Raw genomic sequence first — 17,267 nt, forward strand, 5'->3', positions numbered from 1 at the left:
ACGAGGACACAGAAGTACGCGGATTTGTCTGATCTTCGTGATTGTGGATTTAGACGTTCTTGTAATTTTGTTTATTGCGCTTCATATGCCTTCATTGCCGTAAATTTCCGAGCAATGTATACTTTTTGAAGTGCAGAACACGCTGCGAACACGTACAATCGCCACTAATTACAACGGTTCAGCTTGGCGAGGTGGCCAAATCGAAATGCGCCAAGCGGCTCAATGCACTGGCTTGCCCGTGATAAATTCATAAGGGCATTTTATGTCGCGTGTCGAGGCGTTCGTCCATGGAGTGATGGTTTCAACATCGGGCTTCTCTTCCAGAGTTCCTGTGTTCGAATCCTGACGTCGGAAAATATTAATAATGTTTTTAATTGTATGATTATTCATTGTATAATTATTGTATGAAACTATTCTCGATGCTATACTTGGTTATTTATTCTATGGCTACACCGCGTTGGACCCTCCGCTGTGCTGTTACTACCGAAGCGCTCCCTGTCGGCACTCGTTAGCGTCGCAATGCAGTGCTTCGCTTCTCCCCCGCTCCTACATGGCGACTATCACATCCGTTACATCCGTTGCCGTAAATCAGTCGTGAAACCCGGGATAAAAACACCTTCGTGTTAAAACTAGATGGCGCTTTCGGCGGCGCGCCGTACGTCGCTTCAGCGACCACGCACGAATACGAAACCATTACTGCTTTTACCTTGCTTCTATGCGATCAGCTGCCGGAAATGCAACTTAGTTTTCGCTAACGCACTGTGCTCCAATCATGCTGGATTGAATCATGTGGATTGAAGTCGTGTGAATAATGACTGGCATATGGGAAGGAATGTAACGAATTTGTGTGGCCAAGTTCGCGGACCGCTGCTGTCCGTACGTGTTTCCGGCACTTCGAGATGTACGGCTTTCCTCGAGGACACTAAAATTTGTTCATCCGCCAGCGCTGTATCACTAACCTTCAAAGAAAGGGCTTACAGCCCCGGTACGTAGGCAAGGGTGAGTACCGCTCGTGAAACAATGCTAAAGGGAGTATCGCCGTTTCCTGTCATAGTTGTTTCGCGCACAGTATCTGCACACATCTATCCCAACTGGCACGGAAACTTACGCCCACTCTTTCGCCAACGTGTCGATAAGTGAATGGGCGCACACTTGAATATATGCGCACTAGATACACAAAATAAATGACGTTACTACACCAATAGCCCACGAATGGTAGAAGCTGAATGTTTCGTGACGGTTCACAAGAGTAAGCGAGTTACTAGCGATCTTTGCTACAAGGTATTACAATGTACAAATAAGCTACGTTTGAAGTCTTGTGCGCAGCAAGAACAAATCTAACGGAACTGAGCACACCCGTGAGCGATTAGGCATAAAATAATCAGATAGTGACCGCACCGAGGAACTTTAGTGAGCCAGAAACGTGAGAAGTCGCTGCTTGAAAATATTTTCCAAATAAACAACGAAGAGAAAAACATGCTTATCCTGATTCATTTCATTAGCAGAAAGTTTGGATAGCTTGAAATACATATTTAGCCCCGCTTTTAGAGCTAGCACCATATACGCTGATCGCGCCGTTTGGACGTAGCTTAATCAGCTCCGAAAGCGTTTCTTCATTTTCTCTGAAGCTGTGACCAAAGCTCCGTGTCGTCCATCCCAGTCACCGTCTACGATATGTCCCGAAACACAGGTTTGCTAAGCGGCACCGGCGTCATACACATCCATTGTAAACACGGAGGCAACGGAGGCAGTCGAGGCAGTCGAGGCAAGCAATGGACTGCGTCAGCACATGTAATCAAACATGGCAGCGCCCACGGGATCACCGTGAAAAGAGTCTATACGCCGCCCGAACTGTAGCAGACGACAGACGCGAGTACTTGCTCTGAGGTCACGCGTGCCGCCCCTTTAGGCCATGCGACTAGTCGCGGTGCGCACACGTATAAGTGCAGCGCAAGTAGTCCCGCTGCACTTTTATTGCGATAGCCATTATATGGACACTCCAAAGCGGATTTCTGCCGTCGGTGTCGCAGTCGCCGTTGCCGTCGCCATCGCCGTGAGGTTCCGTATGACGTCAACGGCGATGAAATCGTCCCCGCGCGCTGTATGCTGTATGTGCGAGTGAAAGCGCGCGAGGGACGCGCGCTTTCACGGGGAGCGAACGCACGGCGGAGAGCAAACGCGCGTTCTGCACCGTGCTCCCTGAACTGGACTGGGCTGGAAAAACTTTATTGAGGTCCTGCAGGACGCGCTTAGCGCGTAGCAGGCGTCTCCCACGTAGGAACCGACAGGGAATACCTGGCAGCCGCTTCGTGGGCCTGCTGGAGAGCCCATTGCTGGTCGGCGAGAAGCGAGCTTCTGAGGGACTTCTCCCACTTGTCCGAGGTAGAGTCGGGATGAGCGCTTCTACACTCCCAGAGCACGTGTGCGAGTGTCGCCGTGTATCCGCACGAGGGGCACATGTCGCTGGGGTACGCGTCAGGATAGAGAACGTGGAGTTTGGCGGTGTTTGGGTACGTGCCTGTTTGTAATAAGCGTAGGGTTAGCGCCTGCGGCCTTTTAAGTTTGGGGTGTGGCCGGGGGCGGAAAGATGCGGCGTCCAAGGTAGAAGTGTTTTGCAATTTCGTTGTACGTAATGGGTGCATCCCGGTTGGTCTCTATCTCAGCGAGGTGGGGTTGCCCTGGGACGGCGCGGTCAGTAAGCGCACGCGCTGCGTCGTGGGCGATCTTGTTGAGGTTTGGCGGGGCACCCGGCACACGGCCGAGATGGGCGGGGAACCAGATGACGGTGTGATGTTTGAGGGTACTCTGATCCGCGCTGCGGAGGATGCGTAACGCCTGGTCCGAGACAACGCCGCGTTCGAAGGCTTTGATGGCTTTTCTAGAGTCGCTGTAGATGACTGCCCGTTTGCTGTCGAGCATAGCTAGGGCTATGGCTACTTGCTCCGTTACTTCGGGCTCGTGAGTGAGGATCGTGGCGGAGTTGAGGATCCGCTGCAAGGATGAGACCGCGACCGCGGCGAAGGCTCGGTTCTTGCGATAGGCAGCGGCGTCCACGAACGAGACATCGTCCGTTTTCATGTCTATGTGCCTGAGAAGGGCGGTCGCTCGCGCAAGGCGCCTGCCTCTGTTCAGGTCGGGATGCATATTTCGCGGAATGGGAGCGATCGTGATGAGGTCTCGGATCTCGTGGGGGACCGGCGTCAAATCTGGGGGATCCCTGGTCATCGAGGAGAACAAGCGGAGCTAGCGCAGAATGTGGCAGCCCGCCTTGGTGGTCGTGAGTCGGATCATCCTGCGTTCGCTCCTGAGCCTCGGCGATCTCATCTAGCGGGTTATGCACGCCCAGCTCGAGGAGTTTATACGTGGCAGTGGTGATAGGGAGGCCGAGGGTTCGTTTCACAACCTTTCGAATAAGTGCGTTGAGATTGTCACGCTCCGCGCGTAGCCAGTTGTGTATGGCGGCGACATAGGTAAAGTGGCAGAGAACAAATGCGTGTACAAGACGCAGTATAGGTTGTCTTCTTTCAGGCCGTGGTGCGGTTAGCCACTCTACGTACGAGTCGTATGGCATTGTCAGTCTTAGTCATGAGTTTCTGCACCGTTAGAGTGTTGGTTCCACGGGACTCGATGATCACACCCAGGACCCTGATGGGGTCCACCCTGGGAACTGTACGACCGTCTCTTATGTGGAGTGTGATGTTGCGTTCGGCCGGAGGTTTCCACCCTTTGGGCTTGGCGCCACGGCGTTTGGGCAAGTATAGCAACAGCTCCGACTTGGTGGGAGAGCACTTGAGACCGGTGTGTTCGAGGTAGGACTCGGTAGTTTCGATGGCCTCCTGCAGGCCGGATTCGATGAAGCCATCCGACCCCGCGGAGCACCAGATGGTTATGTCGTCCGCATAGATGGTGTGGTTTAGCCCGTCGATATTCGAGAGCTGTTCTGAGAGCCCGATCATCACTAGGTTGAAGAGCGTCGGCGAGAGGACGGACCCCTGAGGGGTTCCCCGCTGTCCGAGCTCGAATTCTTCCGACACTAGGTCTCCTGCGCGGAGGACGGCCCTGCGCCGGGTGAGGAAGGAGTGGACAAAGTCGTAGAACCGACGCCTGAGCCCGAGGTCTGCGATCGCGTTCAGGATGGACGAGTGGGCGATCGTATCGAATGCCTTTTCTAAATCGAGGCCGAGTATGGCACGGATATCCTGAGTGTTTCCTCCGTTGGGAATCTGATGTTTCAAGAGCAACATGGCATCTTGAGTAGATAGCCCGGGTCCGGAAGCCGATCATGTGGTGCGGGAAGCAGTCGTGGTCCTCGAGATAGCGACCGACTCTGTTGAGGACGACGTGCTCCGCCACCTTGCCCACGCATGACGTGAGCGAGATGGGCCGGAGGTGATTTAAGCTAGGCGCTTTTCCCGGTTTGGGAATAAGGATCGTGTGGGCGAATTTCCAGGCGTTGGGTAGCTCGCCCTTCTACCATATTTCGTTGATAGTATCGGTGAGGTAAGTGACGGAGGGGTCAATCAAGTTGCGTAGGAGCTTGTTGGGGATGCCACCGGGGCCAGGGGCGGAGTGGCCATTAAGTTCGTGGAGAGCTCGGCACACCTCTTCGACGAAAAAGTCGGCGTCTAAGTGGTTGTTGTCGGTACCGGTGTATTTGGGGTGAGGAATGGACGGGCCCATGGGAAGCGGAAGATTATTCTGCACGGGGGTCCTGGCGACGTCTTCCGGTGGTACCGTCGCCCTTTGGCCTGATGGAGTATCTTCGCGAGAGAATGACGCTGATTGGTGTGGGTGTTGGTGTCGTCGAGCAGGTGTTTAAGGAGGTTCCATGTTTTGCCATTGCGGACCTGCCCGTCCCACTGCTGTTTGGAAAGGGTGCTGCAGTGATCCGCTATGCCGTTCAGGTCGGATATGCGTTTGCGTAACCTCCGATTGAAGCGCTGGCCCTTAGAGCGGGCCAATAGGGATTGTTTGGCCTCGAGCAGGTGGGCGAGGCGACTGTCTATCCTCTCGGTGGGCAAAAATCCTCTCGGTGGGCAGTGGGAATAAAAATAAAAAAATATTTTTATTCCCCTGCCGCTAGACTACAATATATAAATAGATAGTTTCCATGGTGTTGCGTGCGACACCGACATTGCCGTAGTTAAACGTTCGATAAACAATTGTTCCGACAGAACGCCGCTGCTTTCTTCTTTTATTTTTAAAAGTGAACGCACGGCAAATCGAATTGTAGGGCGCGCCGTAACGACGGCACGTGCCAGGTTTTTTGTTTCACACTTCCCTTCTATAATTAAAAGAAAGTTTTCGAAAACATTATCCAATTTCCTCTCGGAAAGCTTCACGAGGCAATGACACTGAACCTTCACCGAGCACCCCTTTTCTATTTCTTTTCAACGTGAACCTGGCTCCATGTAAAGCAATCTTAGTATCCTGTTTTCGAGCATGCCACTGCCGCTGTCTATTTTTTTGGTCGACTGCGCGATTCAATGCATTTAGATGACGTTTGTCAGATGTGTATGTACATTACTCTTGTGCGTTTGATGTGCCTGTTGGTTCGTTGTCCCCTCCTTGCGATCGATTGTGCAGTGTACTTATACTGTTGCAATAGCGTACATTTTTATAACACACACAATGCACACTCTGCCGAGGTATGTGTGGCTTGCCACGAACTCCTCTTGGATGGAGTCATGTCACTCAAGCAAATCGGCATCTGAACCTTCTCGGAAATAATACTTAAAAGTGACCTGTCTTGCCACGTACCAACGAGAAAGTGGACACGCAATGTAGAAACGGCGAAACATTACCAGCCATATTCATTAGGGTGCTTGCAAAGGGCCAAGGCGAGAATATGTTTCGATGGCCACACCGAATACACGTGACAAGGTTGATCATGGTGAAGGGAGCACCACGTGCGGTCTCCGCACAACGCTTATTAGAAGGTACGTTGTTACTAAAGTGTCATTAATTTTTGTGCCGCCTATGAGAATCGTAATTACGCAAGCATCTGAGGGTAACTTACGAGGATCAGTAAACAAAAAAAGAAACGTTTACCTAAAATTGTGTCACTGGTAAGCCAGACCATACTTTGAAGTCCAGGTTGCGTACTGAGCACTTGCTCACACTAGGAACGGTTTAAGTACATTACGTGTTTGGCTGAGCAAAATGAGCAAAAGCGTGCAATTTTGCGTAGCACAATCACAATTGGCCTGCCTGAAAGCATCCACCAACTTTATTATTTAAAAAATAGAAATTGCCCCGTAGCCCAGACATTCCTGCCTCTTTTTTTTTAATCGTTTGATAAAGGGCAAGTGATAAATTCGTAGGAGCAGAAGAGTGTATCGGCCACTTTGCTTATTTCTTGCCGATTGATGCAATTCAAAGGCTCGCAGTGTTGATGGATTTTTGCCTTTCTCAACATTTCCCAAAGAGGTTTGCACGTTGGCCTACTTGCAGTGATAAACATATTTGGTTATGCATTTATCAGTGTGGCTCTCACAGTCAACCGACTACTTTGCCCTTTAATATAGTGCTTGTGTGTCTTAGTTGTGTCCCCATCGAGTGTAATCACATAATGAGTTAAATGACGTAACCATTACCAAAAATGAAAATGATTTGAGTTGTTTGGTTAGAGAATTTCTAGTCGCCAAGTTGTTAGTAGTAATTTACGAGCCCTGCAACCTTTGCTATACGAATTTGCAGTTTGATAGCGTGCCATAATTTGCATCATAAGAGCAGTGCTTTATTGGCCACTACGCTTTTTACGCCTTAACTGTAAATATCATAATATTGAAAAGCAACCGTCTCTACTGCTGTGCGTATTCAAAGATGAGTTAATGAATAACCGCAATTTTTAACTTCTATTTCAGGCTCACGAAAGGTTATGCCAGAGAGAAATGTCTGCCCCGAAGCAACCAGAAGGCTTGACAGTTCAGAAAACGTTACATGGAGCAGCTTTATGGTTCAGAGCTTTTCGCCATACGCGAAGGCCCTTAGTTTGTTCGGTTGTTTTTTCATTCTGAACTTCGAAAACTTGAACAAAGCGAGAGTAACATGGCGAAGCCTGTACACACTATACTCTTCTTCCTGGGTTGTACTGCAGGTAGCCGTGTATGTTTGGGTACAAGCTGAAAAAACGGTTCCCCAGGATGCAGAGAAGATGTTTACAGGCTTTCTTCTGGCTACAGTGCAAGTGTGCTGGATTATTACGAGCTTCGTAAACTGGTCGTGCATTCTGCTTGGATCGAGCAAGCTTTTAGACCTGTTCCGGAATGCTGCATTGTTTGAGGCGTCCAGCGGTATTTGTCTGGTTCACAAAAATGCAGCAAAAGGGATACGGTTTCGCACATTACGAAAGGTGGGCGTCGCTGCATCAGCCACAATAACTTTAGGCTTCTGTGTATTCCTAACCATCGAGGATAGCTTGAAGGGCAGGGAAAAGCCATGGAGCTGCGTCCTTCCTAAAGTGCTACTTCGTTTGGTATGTCAAGTAGCGTTTTGTTTCTACGAGGGCATCATGTACGTCACCGTGAGCAACGTTTGCGAGGTTATGGTTTTCTACATAAGGGCTCAGGAATCGGCATTTCGTGATGGCCAGCGGCTTGTCCGGAAGGATCATTTAGATGAATTGTCAGCGGGCCTAATTGTTGAAGCTATACGCAAGAACATGTGTACAATAAGAATGCTTAAAACCTGCTTCAACGCTATATGGGCACCAGCCATCGTTGTGTGTTCGATATGCTTCATCTGGGTGCACTGCATCACTTGGTACTGCCTCTTCACCAACGATGCCTACCGCACGTTTCTTTGGCTTGGATTGGCGTACAGCGGCTACAACACTCTCAGATTTCTTGACCTGGCTGTCATCAGTCACGAGTTGAGCAACGAAGTAAGACCATGAATTCAAACAATACCCGCAAACTTGCCGTGCGGAGAAATGTCTTTATGGCGGAATTTCTAACGCCTACACAGACACACTCATGCACGCACGCATGCATGCACACACACACCCACACAAATATCACACTGTAAGGAAGAAGAAGTGCCGGTTAGCCAGGTGCATCTCCGGTGTATGAAATACGACGAAGAAGTGTCGGTCAGTCATATTTTTGGAAACAGTAGTAATAGTTCAGTTTTAATGCAGGGGGCGTGTTTCGCTCAGTCCAAGGTCGTTTTGTTACGTTGTAACTAGCAGATGAGAGATGGCTACATCTTACCGTTTTCGAAGCTGCTTAGTTGCTGAAGTTGAACATATGCAGGAGACATCTGTTCAAATACGGCTATTCTTTCACTGTGAGGCATTGTTGAACTTATCAACCCCGATGTTTACATTTTTTCAATCGTTGGCTTTGCGTAAGTAAATATATCTGTTTCTAACTATTATTCAACCCATTTAATTCAAGTACGTAATTTGACCATCCTGGCCCTGCAATGGTCTTGAAGGCATATCTGGCGCATGCACTACTTTCATAGTCAGCGATAAGCAATGCTGATATTTCAAAGCCTGCTAGAGATATTGCCGAACGTTAACTGTTTTACACATTCATAGTTCCTGCGTACATAGAGGTAATTAGGCCGAGGGTCATCCTCTAAGGAAATCCTAAAGTGCAGGAATACAGCGCAGCTGGGGGTTTGTTAACGTAGCTAGCGGCACACAGACTGTCAGCCTCTCAACGAACTACGCATTAACGTGTTTTCGACATAGTCTTCTCAGCGCTGACGGCGGCAACACCGTTAAAGCCCGCAAACATTTTGCATGAGGCAACAAAAATGCGCGAACGCAGAAGTATGATCCCCTTATGCCGTTATGAAGAGATCGCGTGCCATTTCTTCGCGATGTAATTGTGTCGTCTTTTCTGAAATTCTTGAGAAACTTGGAAGGATGTTGTCAGAAATAGCCTGCACAAGTCCTAAGGAACACAGAACTATCTTCGATACCACAGTAGGCTAGTTCATACATTTACTGTTTCAGGCCCGAAGCATCCAAGACGCGGCTAAAGATGCAACATTTACTCAAGTGGGAGACAGCTACGTCCAGCAGGTTGGTGATTTGCACGGCGATTTGTATAATAGCGCCCTGCGAAATAGATTCGGTTAATCAGAAAATCGGGTCGTGTTAGACTAGTAACGTTCAGAAGTGGTTTTGTGGATTCAGCAGCGCTTGCTCAGCTCGATAAAATTTTATCGCGTGTGCTTTGCGAGTCACTATCATAATTTTCCTAATTCCATGCCATTTCCTTCTTCTTAAGTGTGGAAAGGTCGTGGCCGTGCCTCCTATCATGAAGACGCAATGCTATATTGCATTAGCTATTGCCAGCAAATATTGACACGTGTACTTGTTTATCTTTCTCCCGTGATCACTTTTCACCTGCTAAGAAATGTTAAACGTTTTCGCTCGGCTCAGGACGCACCTGCGTGTGCCGGAAGTTTATCTAACGTTATCGATGGTTCTGTCCGTTGTCGGCTGTCACCGAACCTTGTGTAAGCTGATCGTATGCGCGACGCGAATTGTGTAGTACTTTCTAGAAGGCACGCAGGCACCAGTGATTACGCTGGAACCTTCGAGGAGTCGTGTATAAAAGCCGACGCGCTGGACCCGCTGATCAGATTTTAGAAGGTCGCCGACTGTGCTCGCCGCCCGTCGTTGTGCTTTGAAGGTCACTTACTTCTGTTTGCACAAATTAGCCCAATAAAGAGATGGCTTTGTGATACACAGTTATTGTTATGGTGTTCGTCGCCGTGACTACTACGTGACAGTATTATCAACACATTGATTATTACAATTACGTGTGTTCAATGGACAGAGCCATTCCGGTAATGTCTTTTTGATCCAAGTGTTCTCTGCTTCGGACTCTGTGTAGACAGCTTAACGACCATCGTGACAACGCGTTGGGAGCTCAAGATAATGCCTTGAAACATTTTATATGGGAGAGAGAAGGGTTGGTCATTGACCTGAAAGCTAAGCGTATAACATTTTTAAAGGTAGATGGACACACTGCATAGCCGTATGGCAGCATGGGCATAAAAATTTGTGCTACGATCCATCATCATTCGCGTGTGTTCTGAGCGAAAACTATGACGCAATGATCGGGTATGTGTGTGTATTTGGATAAAAAGTTACACTTCTGCTTAAAAAAATATTTAAGAAATGTAGTAGTCCGGTCTTATTTAGACAACTTTGAAGGTGCCTTGTGTGTGTATGTCTCCCGCACGTCTATTAAACGTGATTTACGAATGATTTACCATATGCAGGTACAATTCTTGCACGACAGCATCGACCCCGAACGTATGCGTCTAAGTGGGGCAGAGTTCTTCTACCTCGACCGGAGGCTTCTGGTTTCGGTACGTCGCTGCTTACTTGAAAATTCAGCAGGACGTCACTATATACCCTGACGAGATCAAAAAGCTAGGATTTCTAATGCAGTGCGTACATTACGTAAGCCAATGATAAACCACTTCAAGAAACAGCCTCTTTGCTTGTCCGAATCCGAGTCTCCTCACCAATAAAAAATAAAGTGATGATTGATTGCACTGTTGTTTAAACGATTCCAAAAAGGATGCTTTCTTTTTCGCCAAACGAGAGGAACATCTCATAAATGACATGCCACAAGGGTTAGGTACGTACAAAAGCCAATACCTCAGTCGTTACGCCAAAGCACTAAAGCGACTCGGCATTGCGAGTAGCACGCCTTCGTCTCTATTTTACACCACCAGTCAGAGTACGCCACCTGTTCTGAAGGACCAGCGTGAGAATAATTAGTTTCATTGGCCACTAACGGCTGTCGGTTCTTGCCAGGACGGGCCAGCACTTTGCTGGCACGGGCTGCTTTTGCAGCCTTTGTGGTCACGTGGTTTGTAGTGTATACGTTTATCAAACTTGTGCAATATTTTTGGTGGACTAATCTCCTAATGAGGTATGCAGGATGTTTTTCGACTGCTTGTGTAATATTACAGACAAAAGCATGTGGGTTAGGCCAATATGTCGTCTGCCTGCGCTTGGCACCTGCGGCTACCGCAAAGACTTTTTCTGAGGTGGTTACTTGAGGCTTTCATGAAGTGGTATAATCTTATTAGAGCACAAAATGGAAGACGTGTGGTTCATGGCCATTTGGCGGGAACCTACGGGGGAACAGGATATGAAACAACGTATAGGCCTAACCATGAATAATTGCGTGTTTCATGCTTTTGCAAATGTACCATGACCATTCGTGCTGGACCAACAAGAGTAAAGCTTACCTGCGTTTCCTCTTGTCTGCAGATAGCCGGCTCAGTCATTACATACACAGTAATCCTAGTGCAGACCAACCAAGGCCTCTCTCCTCGGGCTAGCACTCACATGATGAACAAAGGGACGTGAGTAGCCGCCCGCAACTCATCAGTTTACGGGAAGACAGCACCATTGTTATACTCGAAATGTCGTATCGCTAGACTATCTTGAACTGCTGTAAGTAAAAAATAAACCGCACAGATTGAAAAAAGTGTGTTCTTTTGAGACCAATTAAAAAAAAAAAAAAACGCCTACGTACATTCTTAAGTGGTGACAGTTTTTCGACAACCTGTCTTGTTAGTGTCATGGCTCTACGTAATTTTCGTATGCTCGGGCCGATGCAGCCGTAACGTAAGCGTTAAGTTTGATGAACATTTATTAAGCGAAGCTTTATAGGCTCACAAGTGTCGGCGGTGGTAGTGTCACGCTGAAAAGTGGGCCGATCGTGGTGATTATGCAGAAAGGGTCCAAGCTCAATGGCACATACCCCTGTGGGCTCGGGGGCCTGTAACAAGCCCTTGAACTACCTTTGTCACGCGTGGGACCCAAAGAGACAACATCACCAGCCCTTCTCCTGTCGACAAAATGGGGGTAAACGAAGCTCGGTCGTCCGATTCTAGCGTGAGGGCTTCCGAAGCCCAGACGAAACGTCAGCGAGAGCCGTGGACCCCGAGTTTAGGGCAAACAAAGCGGGACGCCTGCGACAGCGTCGTCTGGCCACTAGCTTCACTTACCCCCATTTACTCGACAGGGGAAGGGCACTGAATTTTTCTCCCGAGCCAACCAGCTCAAGCCTCAAATAGCAAGGCACTTGTGCTATCGTACAGATTATCGCTTATCATTTCTGTCTCGCCATTCTTGTGAATCTCCCTGGTCCTTTTTTGTTTCCATTATTTGCATCCAATATACTGTCTCTGTTTCTCCCGCTTTCTTTTTGATGACTCCTGGTTGTCTATTTACACTTTCAATTACCTTTCACTTGGTCGCCAACTATTTTGACATTTTCCTCCATTTGTGTCCAGGCTTTTAAGGTACAGATACTTGTGCACTATTACCGCTCATTTATTTTCATCCGTGTTCCTGAGTTTTTCTTCAAAATTAATTTTGCTCTGCACTTCTCTGATTTCAAGAGAGGCCCAACCTGTTTCAGCCTGCGCTGCCTCATTTGTGGTTTTACCGTGGGCTTCCAAAGCAAACCGGCCTAAAGATTTTTGGTTAACTTCCGACCCTCACAAGATACCCGATTTCAAGCACAGAATGGCATTTGCGAACGTTAGTCCTGGCACCATTACTCTCTTTCGAGATTCCACGCACTATCTCACATTTATTCTAGCCCCAAATTGCTCTGTTTCATTACTGCTGCATTCCGTTTCCTCTTTATTTTCAGATTATCTTGATTGGTGCTTGAGTAAGTATTTCCCTCGTTTATGTATGTGCCGAGGTAATTATGTTGGTTGACCATTAGTATGCCTTGCTCTTGAATTGACACCCGTAATTATTCGTTTCGTAATTACCGATCATAATTCTCGATTTATTTGTGCTGAACATAAGGCCTACATTTGTGGCTGCATTGCCACACATATTCGCAAGTCAGTGAGTGAAATAACTTTATTTAGGTCCAGAGAAGACGCAGGAGAGACCCCGTGTAACCCGGCTAGTCCCAGGTAGGGACCGCCAAGCCTATGTTGTCCACATACATCAGCCCAAGGACCTTCTATTGCAGCCTTTGCCCATTACGCATGTATGATAAATCAACACTGATTCACTGTTTTCCAGTAGTCTTTCTATTCCCTTAGCATAAAGTGCGACAACAATGGAGACAGAGGACATCCTTGCTTTATTCCTCGCTGAATTTAGACCACTTCATTGCATTTATGGCCTTCCCATAGAATTTGAATTCGGTTGTCCCCATGTCTCCCTCCGGAGCTACACAATACCATGATCTATGGCTTGGTGCTTGAGAATATTCTTTTTGGCTTTGTGCTTGAAAATATCCCATAATAATTGCTGTCTACATTATCGTAGGCTCCCTTGATATCTGGAAATGCTATCCATAAAGGTCTATTATGGGTTATTGAAATCTCTACGCACTGAGCTAGTACAAAGATATTACCCTCTAAGCGTCTGCCTGGTCTTAACCCATTCTGTATTTACCCCAATAAATTCGACACTAGTAATTTTATGGCTTGCATTGCCATTCTATATATAACCGACATTACTGTAACTGGCCTGTACGAGCTCGTCTTATCCCTATATCCTTTGCCTTTGTCGATGAGGGTCATCTTGCTTTCACGCCATCCAAACGAAATTTTCTGTGTTCTAACCAGTTGACTTATCCACTTGCTTTAACCACTTTCGCATCCATTTACGGCTACCTACACCGTTTTTCATTATATCCTTAGTTGCCGACTATTGCTACGAATGCTCGACATGACGAGGTATAATTTAGTACCATTGCCATGTTCATATGACATCTACAAGTCACCTAACCAACCGTTGCTTTCTAGAAGTGGTTACAAGATACCCAAATCCCAGATTCGCCAAATCTTTCTGAAGTCGTCTAAGAAGACCTGGTCATCAAAGTTGCATATTCATCACCTATTCATGGGTTGTTGTAAACTTCGGTAAAGAGGCTTCAGCATTTACTGGCAAGAGTACTTAGGTTGTGCCTCGGCGTCCCTCAAGCATCCTCGAGTCCTCTAGTTATCGCTGAAGCTCATCACCCGCCTTTTCCAGTTATACGAATGGTTGAAAATTGTCGATACGCTTATCACACTCTAATGCAGCATGAGAAGCATCCACTAAACCAGGCCCTTGGGGACAGGGACAAAGAAGGAATTCACAAGGTTGTTTAGGAACATAACGTATTAGTACCTAGACTAGAATTATGCTAAGCGGATATTATTTATCCTCCTTGGATGCGGAAAACGCCCAAAATTGAACCATCGGCTGAGGGAATAACAGCTAAGAGAGACATGGCCATGACATCCGCGCAACAATTGGCACATTGCCAGCTTTACAACTTATAGCCTCAATATACCCACTTGTAGACAGACGCATCATGCCATAATGATTCCCCTGTTTCAGAATTCGTCATACCTCATTCGCATTGCAGCAATCATGTAATGCTTGCTTGGGTATTTATGTTTACTAGATCTAGCCCTAAGTGGTGTGTTAGCCAGCGCCACTAACAGACCTATAGGGCTAGATCTAGTAAACATAAATACCCAAGTAAGTGGACGAATTGATGGCCGTCGCCGTAGCACAATTGGTAGTGCAACGCACGCGTAATGCGGAGGTTGCGGGCTCGGCTCCCGCCGGCGACAAGTTATCTTTTCGTCCACTTTCATTTCCCTTTTCTTCATTATTTTCTATATTCCAATTTCAACGACACTAATTTCCCCGATGCTTTCCTTGGCTTAATTGTCTCTTGGCGTTATGTGGTTATGATTAACAAAATCGAGCCCCTCAGTTCCCCTTCTTTCATTTATGCCTAAATTATGTTACAGCTAGTGAAGGTATTGAGGTCTAATTTTGCAGTCGTGCTCGATTCCCTTTTCGTAATATGTGCGTTTGTTTTGTAGAGGGTGTTTGGGCATGACCCCGCTACTGGTGCCGACAGAGACTGCCCTGGCCACTCGAGCCCGCGGTGCCCTCATACTTGGTTAGGGCTCCTACGCTTACCTCAATTCACCGCGCTTGGGCTTCCCATACGGGAACGGACATGCTCCGCCGTGGTCGAAGTGGTTGGATATCCCTCTGTCTCGTTGCCCGAGTCCCTTCGTGCCATTTTGGGACCCTACGTGTAGAATGCAGGCGCGTCATGAGTGATCAAGTGTGAAATGTCTGGAAATAATTGCGCACTTGTAAGCCCTATAGCTTCCTGATGAGCACCAGTAAAGATTCGATGAATTATTATACCTACTATAGCATAGCGAGCTCTCTGAAACTCATGCTCATGGTTCTTGTTTGGGCAAGAGAAAATCTTGCGCTTGTGTAGTTGAAACCCTGCTCAAATCCTGCGCTTAATGTAGCTCCAATCCTGCTCAGATTCTGCGCTTGTGTAGTTTAAATCCATCACAAATGCAGCTCCACTAACGTGAAACCTGGAGAAGGGCGAATCAGTGATGCGCCGGTGTTTTCCTTATGTTATTCTTGTGCTATTCGTGCACAAGTGAGGAGGAATCGAGTGCTTGTGGGGTAGTGAACGACTCTCTTGCGCTTCGCTGGTAGCATACTGGCGTTTCGGAAGCAATTTTCACGAGTTTCTGCTAATTCCTGCATATCCCTGGCGCATACCCGCATATGAAATGCGGGTATGCGCCGCACGTGCTTTTATTATCGTTAATCGTGACGTCACTGACGAGCAAGTGATGTTATTGATATAATTACCTATCAGTCATGTTAGTCATACGTTCGTACCCTTCCATGCCAATTTTGGCATATAACAAGTGAGCGAGACGCGAGTTTACGGCAGATCTTGTTCTTGCGCGTGACCAAGACGACACGACATCACATTGGACGCCGACAGCCCGTGCCCCTAAACTGCGTCGCACTTAAAAATTTGCAAGCTTCCAGAAAATGAGAAGCATTGAGCTTGTAACAGTGTCACTGCTCGACAGAACGGTAATCCTGCTTTTCACCCTTCAATCAACACGGAACAAGCACATGTCCTACGCAAAGTTTAGACTAACACTCTCCTCACCCCCACTAATGCTCTACAACTTCGGATGGTGTTACGCAGCCCACTGCCCCAACTGTCCGGAGATAAGGGCAGATACAGAACGCATCCTGAACTCATGTGACACTGCCATTGCCTCCCCTTATTTCCCTTACCCTCACCCTCCTTCCTGGAGTGATTGGCTTCACTCGGACTCGGCGGATCATCAGCGGGCCTTAGCGGGGCAAGCACTCTTCTTTACTGGGCCTTAGTGCTGGCCTTCCTCCTTGTCGCACTTAAAAGCATTAAAACATTAATGGAATGCATATATGCGGAACAAAACGCTGAAAGAGAACACAAAAGCAAGTGCGAGTAATCACCTTATAGCGTTTCAGTGGATAACGAACCACTGCAGTATTCCTGGAAACGCTGTAGCGGATGTATCTGCGAATCGGGTGTACAATAACGAACCAACTTTAAATCATCTTCTTTCGCGTAGTTTCACGTTTGCTCCTGAGACAGATATCCAGTAGTCTCAGCATAAATACCTGGTTTGGCCCACAGTCTAAGAGTGGCGAGTGATTCGTTATAGACTCAGGTATAAAACTAAGTTCGCCAGACCTGAGAGATAGAAGAAAATTTGAGATATTACTGCACCAGCTGCTACTTGGTACAGCACAGACGCGGCAATTGTTTGCGCCGAATTAAACGTGCCCCTAGTCCGCAGTGCTCGTGTGGCCACCCAGACGAAAATGTACACTACCTCCTTCTCGAGTGTTCAGGGCACGAAACTGCAAGGCGAACATTGAGGGTAAGTTTAACGCTATTAGACCGACGACAATTCTCTATAAAAAAAGGAATACTTGGCGCATGGCGGACAGCGAGCCTTCAGAGAAAAGCGCATTTCGCGTTAAATGTTTTCACAGAAAGCGCCGGTATCTTACGTCTCTACTAAATTCTAGTGTCCTCTGAAAGGTCCATGCGTGATGTAAATCTATGCTTGTTAACTTGACAAATGTTTAGGCAGTACGGATTGACTTATGGTCTACGCGCTCGTCCGTTAAATTGTGAAGCCTTTTAGATGTTCTCGGACAACTTTTGTTTGCTTAAGCAACTGTATACATGTTCATCTACTGTGGGTCGCTGGATTTATGTACAGAACTTTGTGTTAATGCTGACTGACTTTGTGATACATCTGTGGCCATATTTGGTACCACTTTTTGGTGCCAATTTTGTGAGAATACTTTTCTTTCCCAAGCGACGAGGAGATGCTGGTGCCACCTAAACGTGTAAACATCTCCTATTATATTGTGTGAAATAAAAAAAAAATAAACGTGTGGCCTC

The 17,267-nt window shown here is 47.4% G+C and overlaps 1 long non-coding RNA gene across 1 annotated transcript; it reads left to right on the plus strand.

Moving 5' to 3' along the window:
• Nucleotides 1-8,910: 8,910 nt before the first annotated feature.
• LOC125940077 (uncharacterized) lies at nucleotides 8,911-11,444 on the plus strand. The gene is made up of 3 exons (XR_007463320.1): nucleotides 8,911-9,037; nucleotides 10,249-10,338; nucleotides 11,255-11,444. It is a non-coding gene; the product is annotated as an uncharacterized LOC125940077 (long non-coding RNA).
• Nucleotides 11,445-17,267: the final 5,823 nt, after the last annotated feature.

Source organism: Dermacentor silvarum, chromosome 9 (genome assembly GCF_013339745.2).
Source record: "Dermacentor silvarum isolate Dsil-2018 chromosome 9, BIME_Dsil_1.4, whole genome shotgun sequence".
NCBI lineage: Eukaryota > Metazoa > Arthropoda > Arachnida > Ixodida > Ixodidae > Dermacentor > Dermacentor silvarum.